At 37.6% G+C, this 14,721-nt stretch overlaps 1 pseudogene; it reads left to right on the top strand.

Annotated features, from left to right (window-relative positions):
• The first annotated feature begins 775 nt into the window (after window positions 1–775).
• Window positions 776–1,981, top strand: LOC105725136 (protein ARK2N-like; annotated as a pseudogene).
• Window positions 1,982–14,721: the final 12,740 nt, after the last annotated feature.

Below are 14,721 nucleotides of genomic sequence, written 5' to 3'. Positions count from 1 at the left end.
AAGGGCATCTTACCATATGGCTAATAGGGTCAATATTATTGTGCTTGAGAAAGTGTTTGGGAGGGTCTTTGATATAATACCTCTATACCAAAGACTCTAAAAATTTCTTTTAAAAAGATAACTGGAGTTATTATGATATTGAAGAGGACAAGAACCTATTTTAAAGAGACGAAAACCAATTATAATGTAGTTAACTGGAGACTATGTGTATATTTAATAGTATCCGGATTCCAGACTTCAACTTGTCTCCAGTTAATAGAGATCCTCTCCACTTCACTCTCAATGAAAAGCCAGTGTTTTAAGAAACAGGGAGTTTTAAGACTTTTCTCAGCATAGAAAGATTAATAGACATGACTATAATCAATATGTAGATACATAGATTTTTTTTAACAATTCACTACTGAATGTCATTAAGAAATATGGCAAATTGCAGATTGAGGCAATAAATTATGATCTATTCTCTTACAGAAGGCAAATACAGAAATCAGGAGAATATTAATTTAAAATGCAAATTCAGTTTGGGGGTTGGTGCGTGCCCTGACGGCGTGCACGGAGCCAGTGAGGAGGCACTGAGTAGCCACAGAGCACGGGGCTTCTTGACCACGTGGACAATGTAAATTTGAATTCTATTTCCAAGTAAGAATAAGGAAGTGGTATCAAATCCTCTGAGTTCTGATCTCTCAGCCTTGGCCTACATGTTTTTTGTTCACTTTCCTGTTGCATCTTTGATGCCATTTCCTAGAGTCTGCTCCATGATTTAAATTGATATTCTGAAATGAAGATGGAGGAGGCAGTGGGAAAAGTCAGAGAACTCATTGAGTCCAAAGTCCCACCAAATGTATCTGAACAACAGAAGCAAAGGAGGAAGATGAATCTGTAGAACTGGAATCTCAAATTCAGAAAGATGGTGTAGCAGATTCTACAGTTCTTTCTTCAATGCCTTGCTTGCTGATGGAGCTGAGAAGAGACTCTCCTGAGTCTCAGCATCCACAGAGAGACAAGCCTACAACTGGCGGAGTTTCTGAGAGTGACTCCTCTACTGCATGCTTTCCTCTTTCTGTAGTGGTCACCTGGCTGATTCAGATACGTTGTCTTCTGCAGAAGACAATGAACCCTCTCAGGCAGCAACAGTGGTAGAAGGAGACTCTGCAGGAGTCTGGTGCCACAGTTACGAGCAAGTCTAGGTAGTCCAGATGGGAAAGTGAAACATCCACTATGGCTGCCAAGGAAAACCGACAATACAGTGATGAACAGAATGGCTGAGTCACCAGGGTTAAAGGTCATAGGAGCCAAAAGCACAAGGAGAGGATCAGGCTACTGAGGCACAAACGGAAAGCTGCTACAAGGAAGAAATACAACGGGCTGCAGGACAGTAGTACCAGTGATAGTGACCCGACCTGTGACTCAAGCACGAGCTGATCAGATGATGATGAAGAGGTTTCAGGGAGCAGCAAGACAATCACTGCAGAGATACCAGATGGACCTCCAGCTGTAGCTCATTATGATGTGCCTGACACCAGCTCTGACCCAGAAGTGGCAAATGTGTACAATTTATTGGCAGCTGCAGTGGTTCAAGAGCACAATAATTCTGGTAGGTGGCCAGGACACAGGAGCTAGCTGGAGGACCAGCTGGCTTCTAGAGGAGCTGAATACAGAGGCAGGTCATTTGGATCCAGGATTCCTAGCAAGTGACAAAACATTTGCCAGCAATGCACCACTCAATGAAAAAATTAATAATATTGCCTCTTCATATAGTGAAGTCGAGATTGTGGGAGTTCAGGAACATGCAAGGTGTGTTCATCCTCGAGGTGGTATGATTCAGAGTGTTGCTTTATGGAAGCATGGCTCAGGCACACATTATCTTAGCACCAGGCACACACAGTCATGGACTGCTGTGAGTCCCCAGCAGACTTGGACTTCACCAGCAGAAGTTATTGAGCTTACCTTGGATGAGGTTAGCAGACATAGATACCTACTGTGATACAATGTCACTGTGTTTCCTCTGCACTGTTCCCTTCCAATTCCTCATCTTCTTTGTGACATGGAAGTTCACTGTCATGGCTTCAGCTTCAGAAGCTGTTTGTGGCATTTGTAGGATTCAAACTCATGGAAAATTTCCTCTTCTTCCTTGCTTTTTTAATTAAAAGAAATCACTTAGAAAAAAACGTAAATTAAATTTAAATAACCTGAAAAACAATGATGGGAGAAACTCCTAACTTTTTAAAATTCTGGCATTCAATGTAACACTTTAATCCATTTCAGCATCACATAAGTATTTAGAGGGAATTAAATCTCTCTGAAACACAAGTAACAAAATTGAAAAAGTTAAACAATTTAATTAATAATGTGTGAAATATACAAAATTCAAAAAAATCATTGAAGCCAGGCACTGTGGCTCACACCTATAATCCCAGCACTTTGAGAGGCCATAGGAGTTTGAGACCAGCCTGGGCAACCTAGTGAGATCCTGCCTCTACAAAAAATAAAAATACATAAAAAATAAAATAGTCTTTGCAATAAAACAAAGTGAGGAAAAAAGAAAATAAACACGATTTACATATTCTTCTAATTGTAAACCCATTTATTAAAAAAACAAAGACTTTTTTTCCTTTCCATAAAGATTTGCTCCTGTTGATAACTCCTACCCACTGAGCACTCAGAACACAGAAGAGCCTTTAAGCATGCTATATGGAACACAAAAGAACTTTTCTGGATGGAAGAATAGCCCGATTAGTTTCCACTGACTCAATATTAGATGTAAGGAAAAGAAACTCACCCCAGTCCTTGCGCAGTGAGCCATGCAGAATATGCACTAGATGCCTGCAAGTCATGAACTGGAATATAAGACCCTGCATCATTGAGTACAGCCAGCGTTTCCGGGTTTACTTCTCTCTATTCCTCACCTTCTCTCTAGCTGTGCATCACTGTTTCATTTTCTAGTTCCTTGCTTTTTCCAATGTTGCTTTCTTTCCTCTTCCTACTTACATCATTTTCCTTTTGCAACACCCCGTCATCAAAGTCACCGCTCTACAACTCACCACTTCTCCAATATTTTGCTCAATTTCAAACCCTTCTATGAAAACTTTTTGATTTTCTCAAGACATATATAAAGCATTGCAAATTCATTGCACTAGGATTACATATTTTTTATTTAATCTTTTCTATGTTTTAAAGGAGAAGACAATAAATGTTAAATGAAATGACACATGTAAAAATGCATGGCAAGGCTGAAACATTATCGTTAATATGATGATGATATCTTAATCCATCTCTTATTCTCTTCTTAGCATAGTGTTCTGTACATGGCTGATCATCAATAAATATTTTTAGGCTATGTAATAGAAACATATATCTTGTCCAGAGACTCAAATGTGAAAAAGTGATATTTTTAAAATGTTATTATTTCAAAGTTTCTTTTCCCCCCAAGTGGTTGATATGTACTTTCAGTGAAATTGACTTTTCCTGTTCTTTTCTGAAGCCATGAAAGCAGAATACTTAGCTGTTGAGAGGAATGTAGGGTAACTGGTAAGATATATTAGTTAATGTATTACTAACCTACTGCAAGTGGTTAAATATAACTACATTGATTTATTTTCTAGACACTCCATTTAAAATTGAATTGATAAAGTTTTGGCAATTATAGGAGGCCTTCTCTGGGGAAAGGAAGAAAATATTTTCCTTTTTATAAATTCTCCCTATAAAATATTCTACTGTAGCAATTTTTCTCATGTATACCTTTAAAGATACCTTAAGAATTTCACAACCAGGTATAAAATATGGTTTACTGTTTTTGGAGAGTTATTAGGAAAAGATAGTTGTGGCCTGGGGAAAAAAAAGTAGTAGAATAATGCATAGTAAATACTGATTTTGTCACAAAGTCTTGATACAGATTAATAAAAGTGAAACAAAGCAAACCTTGGCCTCAAAAGTATACATTGTAGCATCTATAAGGATGGAGGTAAAATGCCTTTTAAATGAACAAAAACAAATAAGATGAGACCAAGGAAAGCAAGACTCAGCTAGTATACAAGGAACAACTGAATCAAAACCTAGTTTTTGGATATGGAGGCAGAACTCAGCATTTTCTAAGGCAACACTAGAAAAGTATGAAACATTTGGATGGAGGAAAATGAAACAATGTGTATTTTTGTTCACAAACTGCATTTTAATATGTATATCTGTAGCAAAGTCAAACACTATTACAAATATCTCATTCAGATTGAAAACTAGGGAAATTCTAAAAATTCTTTCTAAGAAAGTAAGGGATAGTGGTAAATATTCAGATTACTATTTTTGCTATAGAAGATATGTAAAATATTGTTGCTATTGTCTGTATTTTATATGCCAACTATATTTTTTTTGTTATTTTATTTTAAGATGGAGGTTCGCTCTTTCTGTAGGCTGGAGTGCAGTGGCGTGATCTCGGCTCCCTGCAACCTCTGCCTCCCAGGTTCAAGCAATTCTCCTGCCTCAGTTTCCCAAGTAGCTGGGAATACAGGCATGTGCCACCACACCCCGCTGATTTTTTAATTTTTTAGTAGAGACGGGGTTTCACAATGTTGGCCAGAATGGTCTCTATCTCTTGACCTTGTGATCCACCTGCATCAGCCTCTCAAAGTGCTGGGATTATGGGTGTGAGCCACTGTGCCTGGCCTATATTTTTTATTTTAATATACACAGAATACATACATACAATTCACTCCAGACTTTTGTCTCTAGCACATTTTTCAAAAGAGAATGAAGATCCTTAACCAAAATTATTCTAACCAGTGGGCATTCTATTTATCTTTTTTATTTTTAATTTTTATTTTTTGAGACAGAGTTTCACTCCCTCAGCCTCCTGAGTAGCTGGGATTGCAGGCGTCAACCACCACACCCGGCTAATTTTTGTTTTGTTTTGTATTTTAGTAGAGACGGCTTTTCACCATGTCAGCCAGGCTGGTCTCAAACTCCTACCTCAGGTGATCCACCTACCTCAGCCTCCCAAAGTACTTGGAATACAGGCATGAGCTGCTGCACCCAACCCACCAGAGGGCGTTTTAAAGACCCTATCCTCAAGTATAGAGAGGAACTATCACCTAGGGTTGAAAAGAATGTAAAACAATTTTTTTTCTGAGAAAATGCGATTTAATTTTTACAGTTAGTAGTTAAATAAGATAGAAAATGACACCATTATTGTGACAACTCAAGAAGTCTACAAATTGACACATGTATTCTACTTGCTGTTTATCAGTTTTACCTTCTTTTTTTTTCTGAGTCTAAAAACAGTATCTTTAAAATCATACAATGCCTTCCTCTTAACATTTATAACATCATTCAAAATGATGTTCTGCTCATGGTTTTAGACTTTGCTAATTTACTTTGAGCACCTTTATTATTTAATAACATCTAAAGTTTAGTGAAATCTTACGGTATGCCAGACATTTTGTCTGTATTATCTCATTTAGTCCTCTCAATTCCCTAATAATTACTCTCACTATTTAACAAATAATAAAGCTATGATAAAAAAGAGAGTTACCTTACCAATGTCATACAGACAGGAAGCTGGGGAGCTAGATTCTGAGTCCAGGTCTGTCTGATAGAATTACAGAATTCAGAAATGTGTTTCTCTATACTCTGTAGAATTTCTCTAGAGCCTTTCATTCCCAAGTGACGATAATCTAAACCAGCTTTTAAAAAGGAAGAGTGGGAAGAGTGTTATTGGCTCAGGGAACCAAATCAAAGAGCTGGTAAAGTTTATCTCAAATACAAGTAGATTTTGTGCCTGAAGCAATGCCTGAACTTTCTGTCCCTTACCTATGACCCTATCAGATATTCCATTCTTTCCTACAGATGAACTTTTTCCCTTCAGGGGATCACCAATGGAGATACTGGTAGGCAATGGTTGTAGCTTTTCCACTAAACCTGCTGAATATATATGACTCTATTTTGTAGTACAGACCCTATGAGGCATAAAAACCAAGCTGCCCTTTCCCTTTTTGAAGAGACAGCACCTTCAGTTCACACCAGAGACAGTCTCTCCCCAGTTTGCAAACTGGTATCACCCATAAACCCCCCTTTCTACTATTAGCCATCTGGTAGTCTTTTGGACGACAGGAGTTAAATTTTTTTGTCCCTAAGACAAAAGACTACAAAATGCATTGTTTGTTTTCAGAATGTCAGCTGCCTGCAATTGCTAAGTTTCTGTCACTGTCAGCTGGTTGTTTTCACAATTGTTTTCAGAATCTAGAAAACTAGAGTTGTAACATGTAATTTTTGTATCAGTTAAATATTCAATTATAAAGTTCAGCATTGTGAGATGTGTTTTTGTTGTTATTTCCAATTAAGCAACTTGTCTACAATTTAGAAGGGTCAGGTCAACGTTTTGTTTTGCTAGCTACATGAGGATGTGTGTGTCAGAGGCGCGTGAACCAGAGCAACTCCATCTTGAATAGGAGCTGGGTAAAATGAGGCTAAGGCCTACTGGGCTGCATTCCCAGACAGTTAAGGCATTCTAACTTACAAGATGAGATAGGAGGCCAGCACAAGATATAGATCATAAAAACATGTTACAGTAAAGAAGTCGGCTTTACACCACCAAAACCAAGATGGCCACGAAAGTGACCTCGGGTTGCCCTCAGTGCTACACTCTCACCAGCACCACGACAGTTTACAAATGCCATGGCAACGTCAGGAAGTTACTCTATAAGATCTAGAAAGGGGAGGCATGAATAATACACCCCCTGTTTAGCATATCATCAAGTAATAACCATAAAAATGGGCAACCAGCAGCCCTTGGGGCTACTCTGTCTATGCAGTAGCCATTCTTTTATTCCTTTACTTTCTTATAAACTTGCTTTCACTTTACTCTATGGACTTGCCCTGAATTCTTCCTTGCGTGAGATCTAAGAACTCTCTCTTGGGGTCTGGATCAGGACCCCTTTCCTGTAACATCTTTCTGGTAACAACAGAAGGGATGATAGCGTGGAAACCCCCAGTAAGGAGTGGGGTCCTGTAACATCTTTCTGGCGACCACAGAAGCGACCAAAGTGCATAAACTCCCGACTCAAAGGCTAACTCTGGGTAAATGGTGGGGTCTGGTAAAATCTTTTTGGTGAATCACAGAAGAGATGATAGTGAACATATCCCTATCCCGAAGGAAATTTATCTGTGTGCATCAATTGGCTGACTTTGGGTAAGTGGGGTGCATATACTAGGGTAAAGAATGGGATTGGGTTACAGGCCCAACTTAGGGGAATTAGAGTCTCTCTTAAGACAGAATGGGTTAAAGTCCCCTCTTAATAAAAAACAAGGATGTGTGACCAACCTTGGGCTAGAGGCCCAACTTAGGATGGTTAGAGTCCCTACTAAGATTTAAGGGGTTAGAGGTCCCTCTCAGTAAAGTCTCTGCTAAGAACAGGTTTGGCACTACGGGATGTTAACTATGATTCTCTTTGGATCAATCTGCCTTGCACTCTTTGCTGATGGCTACGGGTGGCAAGATTAGGCATGTACAGGATTGTGGGACATGGGGAACTTTTTCCTCCCCCAAAAGGAGAAACTTGTGAGTGATGAGACTGCTGGAAAAAATCCCTTCACAATAGTAGGCACCTGAACTTTTCGGTGTCGTTGCAATGAGTGGTCTTTCTCAGGCCTCCCTGAGTGCCTCGCCTTCCCTACCCTGCCTCGGGCACTGCTACCTCCTCTCTTTCTTCCTCTGTGCAAACTGGTTGAATGGTAAAATTCACGGTTTATCTCCTACAAAGTTTTAATTAATTGGAAAAAGGACTTATGGGGCTAGTCCTAAGCTGTAGCAATTTTGATGTGCTTTGTGTGTCTTTCTGTGTTCTATAATGGAGTGTATCTAAGGATAAATCACAGGCTTAGGACACCTGTAAGCCTGCTTTTCAAGACAGCCCAGCAAACCGGTCAGTTACAAATTCTGCTGAAGGTCACTGAAAAATACTGGATGAGGTGCCCCTCTTGTCTTGTGTGTCCTTGGGAGCTTGACCTTGTAACCAAGTGGGAGTACTTTCTCTTGGTCTCTGCCATCTCAATGGCAGCCCAGGTTCAGGGTTCAATTTCCCACTTAGAGGATGAGTCCTTTTTCTTCTGTCTCTCCGTATATTTATATGTGTTGTGTGTGTGTAATATAGAAGAGCTTTAATTGGTTTAAAAATGATAAGAGCTTAAATAAAATAGCTTGTCAGAAAAGTAAAAAGTATGATGCCTTTTATTTACTTCATGAGACTTTAGTCATCTTTAGGAAATAAAAACAGCTTTAAATATTGTTGGTAAAATGTAAACATTTGGTCTAAATTATGCAAGTCAGATAGTAAGTTTGCTAAATGCTCTAAGTTCATAAACTGTTTTGACTTTTGAAAATTGTTCAATTTACCTACCTTGGAGACAGTAGATTCTGGATAAGGCCTGGGGACATGCAGAGTTAGCCCTGCCTCTAGCTAAGCTGGAGCCAGCCCTTACCTGCGCTTCTGCCTGGTGTGTCCTAGGCTAGGCCCCACACCTGGTACATTATTAGCATCCTGAACTTACCAAGGTTTTCACCAAAAGTAAGTCGCTAAGGGTTAACAGCATAATATGTATTTGAGACTACTGAAGAAACAGTTCTACCTGCAAGGTGTATAAGGAAAGTAGAACGTACTTTTGGTAAAAAGTTTATAAGAAGGCATGGGAATGTAAATTTTTCTTGCCTAGATTAAAGAGTTAAAGGATTATTTTAAGTTAGGATAAAGCTGGAGGTTTAAGCAAATGGTGGAAGGTTTATGAAAATTAATTGTAAAAGAGATTCTGTGTGTAAACATATTAACTAAAAATAAAGGGGTTTTATACAGTTTTGTGTAAATTATACATTGGGATAAAAGCTCAACATATTTTTCTTAGAACAAAAACCTGCTTATAATCTGCTCTTTAATAAAAATTTGTGAAGGTTTATAAAAAGTCTCTGAAAATCTTACCTTATTGTCAAACTAATTAAGATTAAGTGCATTTGCCTATAAGGTTTTATTAAGAATTGGGTTTGACATTAATAATGCACTACTGCAACAGTGGCATTTGGCTTATTTGGTATAAAAGTTATACGGAAAGCATCATCAAATATGAAATGGTATTTGGATTTCTTTGAGCTGTATTTGTATAAATGTGCTATTGGTATATGTTCCAAAATTATGGGATACTTCTATAAGTCCGATATGATTTAGTGTATGTTATTAACAATTGTTAAATAAAATCATTGTATGATAAAGAGATAACCGAATCTACTTATCAATTGTGTCTTTGACTGAGGCTGCCCTAAAACATTTTGTCAGCCAAAGACAACTGCTGTCTTGTTTTGGTCTTCTTTGGAAGGTCGTTTTTAATCAACCGTAGAATTCTGGTAGGTGTTCTTAAATGCAGATTTCTGGTAACTCTGGAGATTATAACATCAGAATAAATGAAAAGAAATCGTTTAGGACTCTCATGAAGAGCTGAAATATTCATGAATATCAAACAGAACAGGAGTTAACTGCATGGCATAAACTAAAGAAGTCTGAAGTAATGTTTTTGATTTTGCTTTAAACATTGCTGATTCTTTGTTTTTTCAGAGTAAAGAAACTTTTAAGCTATTTACAGCTTTTAACGACTGAGTAACATAAACTCCTGTGAACAAAATTTGAAGCGTATTTGTTTCCCTATACCTGATTTCTCCAAAATGTGGACACTGTTTGTGACGATTGACAATAGAGTTATTTGCATAAGTGCAATAAGAATCTGTTCGCTGTGATAACGGGATACAGTTGAAAAACCTATATATTTTACCAAGGCTTTGCCTTGAATGGTGTTCTTTCCTTTAAGGAATCAAACTTCACTTGTAAAGCCAATAAAACCCTTTGGAGAACTGGCCTCATACCTTGCCTACACAATCCCTGTACAGAGTTTCTGACCTGTGGTAAGTAAAGAATGTCACTTTCTAACAGGTCTAGGAACCCCAAGTTATTTTCCCAACTCATAGGTATTTGAGGGTACAACCCCACGGCAGGGTTCAGCTCTAATAAATAGTCTTATCTGACCAGGCATGGTGGCTCATGCTTGTAGTCCCAGCACTTTGGGAGGCCAAGGTGGGCTGATCATGAGGTCAGGAGTTCAAGACCAGCCTGGCCAAAATAGTGAAACTTCATCTCTACTAAAAATACAAAAAATTAGCTGGACGTAGTGTCAGATGCCTGTAGTCCCAGCTATTCAGGAGGCTGAGGCAGGAGAATCACTTGAACCCGGGAGGTGGACTGCAACAAGTGCAGAGATCATGCCATTGCACTCCAGCATGGGCCACAGTGTGAGACTTCATCTCAAAAAAAAGAAAGAAAAGAAAGAAAGACAGCCCTATCTAAGATTCTTTCTATGGAAGAGTTTCATCAAAGCCAATTTCAAAAATGCTTATGTAAAAAATAATCATTCTTACTGTACTTTTTACAAATAATCAGGCCAAGTGTAATAAAACAAATCTGTTCTACCATGATTTGTCTTTAGCATAAATGGAAAACTGGAGAGATAAATTATGTTTCAAAAACTATAGTATACTTGTTATTAAATTTTTGTCTCATTATTTGTTTTTAAGTTTGTTTCTGCATTTTAGGCTAACCCTGCTTGTTCCTGTGAACCAACCAGTGATTTCCGGTTGCTCTTCAGAAGAAACAAGAGGGATACATAATGTAAAAATCTGGATCAATGTTCTAATCTTGGGCATATTGGAATCTGCTAGCAACCTTATATCAGCTTGATTCCAACAGTTGCTCAGTTCATGGAAAGCCTTCTAATTACTTTACTTGGAATAATTTTACCTATTTTGCTTACTCTTGTGGAATATATTGCTGTTGCGCTCTTTGTGTAGGAATGCAGGACAAACTTACTGAGTGTTTTCTTAAATTGAACACTTATTAATCTTCCCAATATCATCTTTCATCTGAACTGGGAGTTATGAATGGTCCTCACCATACCAATGTTTTCTGACTGAGCTCCCTACTAACCTGTAAACAAGAGACCCTAATAGTTAGGCAAGATTATCATTGCCCCTTTTCAACCTAAAGTAGTTACAGAATGGAATTTTATTCCTCTGCAACCCTTAGCATTAACAGTTCTCTTATAAAAGGTAGGGGGGTGAAGGTGGGAGTGGTGACTCATGCCTGTAATCCCAGCATTTTGGTTGGCTGAGGTGGTAGGATCACCTGAAGTCAGGAGTTCGAGACTAGTCTGACCATGTTGGTCACTAAAAATACAAAAATACTAAAAATACAAAAATTAACTGGGCATGTGGCAGGTGCTGTAATCCCAGTTACTAAGGAGGCTGAGGCAGGGAGTCTTGAACCTGGGAAGTGAGCCGAGATTGCACCATTGCACCCCAACCTGGGCAACAAGAGCAAAACTCCTTCTAATAAATAAATAAATAAATAAATAGGAGGGGTGAAATGTCAGAGATGTGTGAACCAGAGCAACTCTATCTTGAATAAGAGCTGGGTAAAATGAGGCTGAGACCTACTGGCCTGCATTCCCAGACACTTAAGGCATTCTAACTTACAGGATGAGATAGGAGGCCAGCACAAGACACAGGTCATGAAGACCTTGCTGACAAAAAGGTTGCAGTGAAGAAGCTGGTATTGCACTACCAAAATTAAGATGACCACAAAAATGACTTCTGGTTGTCCTAAGTGCTATACTCTCATCAGCGCCATGACAGTTTACAAATGCCATAGCAACATCAGGAAGTTACTCTATGTAGTCTAGAAAGGGGAGGCATGAATAATCCACCCCTTGTTTAACATATCATTAAGAAATAACCATAAAAATGGGCAACCAGCAGCCTTTGGGGCTGCTCTCTCTATGGAATAGCCGTTCTTTTATTTCTTTACCGTCTTAATGAACTTGTTTTCACTTTACTTTTTAGACTCGTCCCGAATTCTTTCTTGTGTGAGTTCCAAGAACCCTCTCTTGGGATCCGGATCAGGACCCCTTTCATGTAACATGTGGAGAAAGGGTATGGACATTTGAATTAATTGAAACCATAATCCCATTTTTTTCCAATCATTATGAGTGCCCTTCTTAAGATCGATAATCAATGCATTTACCTGGCTGGTTCACCTCTACATTTAGTTCTGTCTACTTTATGGGAGGAAGTACGTGAAATAATTCATGTAAAGATTTTAACACTGTGACTGTAATAGATCTGTTGCCTGATGCACAAAGCAAGTAAATACGCAATGCAACAGAGAAACAGGTTTAATCTTAGGGCCACCAAATGAGGAGAGGAGAGAAAACCTTAAATCCATCTTCCTGAGGAGTTTGGGGCTGGGAGTTTTCAGGGTTTTAGAGGGCAAATGTGTAGAGATTGTTCATTGGTCAAAGAGTACAGGGTAAAGTGATGGGACAGGGAGATGAAGAAACTGTATTATGATGATTCTGTTTCTCGGTGGGGGTCTTTAAACCAGTTGGCACCAACTATTTCATTGGAATTTGGAATCTGAAAAACATCTTAAGAAATTCTTAAACAAAAGACCTATGACTTTAATGTCAGAATTCCTATCTATGTTCAACAAAAACTTTATGATTCTAAAATCAGAAATCCCATCTATAGAAACAAAGGGAATGCAAATGTCAGTATCTAGCTCTACGTAACTTTTGGTTACAGGAAGTGGGTCAAAGTGAAGCCTGGTAAGTGCTTAATTATATTTCTTTCCAGAATTCTTGTTAACCCTGCAAGGCGACTTCAACACAATGTTTGCTCCATAAATAGTAATCATTTTTACCTGTATTTATCCATATTTACCCATAAATGTTAACTGTGTATAATATGTATGTGTGACAAAGAGGAAAGTGAGGAAGAATTCAGAAAGAGGCTTGTGAGAGGAATAAGAATAAATTAGATTTCTTTGCAATTTTGCCTGTTTTGTGGTGGCAGTCAACATGATCCACAAAACAAATTGCATCAGACTTTTACTACTCCAAGTTTTCTGTAAGAGTCATCATTCTAAAATGCATATAAGATCATGATCATCCTGAACTAGTTACCTTTAGCCAACAGAATAAAATCCAAATGGTTTAGAAAGGCATCTGTTCAACCTGAATTAATCTACAAATTTAATGCATTCCTGACTTAAATCTCAGCAGAGCTTTTCTGGAAGCCTGATGGGTTGACTTAAAACATGTATTGAAGAACAAAAGGCCAAAAAAAAGTTTAAAAAAAATTAAGAAGGAAAGAGAAACCGGAATATTAACCTGCTATGGTCAAAATGTTGTGTTCCCCCAAATCCATCTGTGGAAATCCCAACTGCAGAGGTGATAGTATTAAGAAGTGGGGACTCTGGGAGGTGATTGGATTAGTGCCTTCAGAAAAAAAAAAAACAAAACAAAACATGAGGGAGCTTTTAACTCCTTCCACTGTGTGAGGATACTCCCAAGAAAGCACCATTCTATAAATGAGGAAATGAGCTCTCATCAGAAACAAAATCTGCTGGTGTCTTGAACTTGAACTTCCCAGCCTTCAAAATGACAAATTTCTGTTGCTTGTAAGCCACCCAGTTTATGATGTTTTGTTATAACAACCTGACAAACCAAGACACAACCCAATCAGAAAACATCATTATTTTAAAGATGTAGTATTTAAAATGGTATGGTTATCATTATAACTAAATATAACAAAACACTACAATTAGTTATCATTATAACTAATTATAACAAAATACTACATTTATAACCATACCATTTTAAATTCTACATTGCAGGGAGACAAACAAATAATGAAACAGAATACAGATATTTGATAACTGGCATTTTTAACAAAAGTAAAATGAACTATTTTATAAATAGTGCTCGAAAAATCAGTAATCATATGAAACAAAATGATCTTATTTTCCTATGTTATTTCATATACAAAAACAAATTCCAAGTGAGTGAATATTTTAATATAAAAATCAACTTTTATCAGTTCTGGAAGTAAGGGTAGTAGCTTAATTTTAGGACTCCAGGTCAAATGAATTTATTAAGCAAACATAAAATGTGTAATCTCCAATAAAAAGGATGGATGGATAACTTTGACTACATGAAAATTTAAAACTTTACTACTAAAAGTGACCTTATAAAATGTTAAAAGAGAAGTCTAGTCATTGCTAGTATTTGGAAAATGTGAATCAATAAGATAAAGAAAAAGAGTCTAATTAAAACAAAAACAACAACCAAAAAGGGTAGGAACAGGCAAACTGCTAAAGGAGCAACTCAGGTGGCTCATAAACAGATGAAAAGCTGCTCAATCTTTCTAGTAATTAGAGAAATGAAAAATAAGACCACAATAAAATGTGATTTCATATTCATCAAATTGGGAAACATTTATTAAAATGCCTTATATTGGAAAGGAAGTGAAGAAATAATTATCCTCATTCATTGCTGAAGGAAGTGTACATTTCCTCTGGAAATAAATTTTGCAGTATCTCATAAAGTTGGAGGTGTACATGATCTAAGACCCAAACTTTAACTCCTAGGAATGCATTCTAGAGAAAGTCTCACATTTTTGTATAAGACATATGTATGAGAGTGATTTTTAAAATCATTTTATGATATGTAAGATATTATTATCCAGCACCCATCCTACAGTATCACCTGTATTAACTCTTTTCAGCTTCACAATAACCCGCTGAAGTAGATCCTGATTTTATCCTCCTTTACTGATGAAGAACTTGAGACACAAAAGAGGAAGAAATT

This window comes from Aotus nancymaae, unplaced genomic scaffold (assembly GCF_030222135.1).
Source record: "Aotus nancymaae isolate 86718 unplaced genomic scaffold, 86718_ANA_hifiasm-v0.15.2.pri h1tg000008l, whole genome shotgun sequence".
NCBI lineage: Eukaryota > Metazoa > Chordata > Mammalia > Primates > Aotidae > Aotus > Aotus nancymaae.
This window is presented reverse-complemented; position numbering and strand designations above follow the sequence as displayed.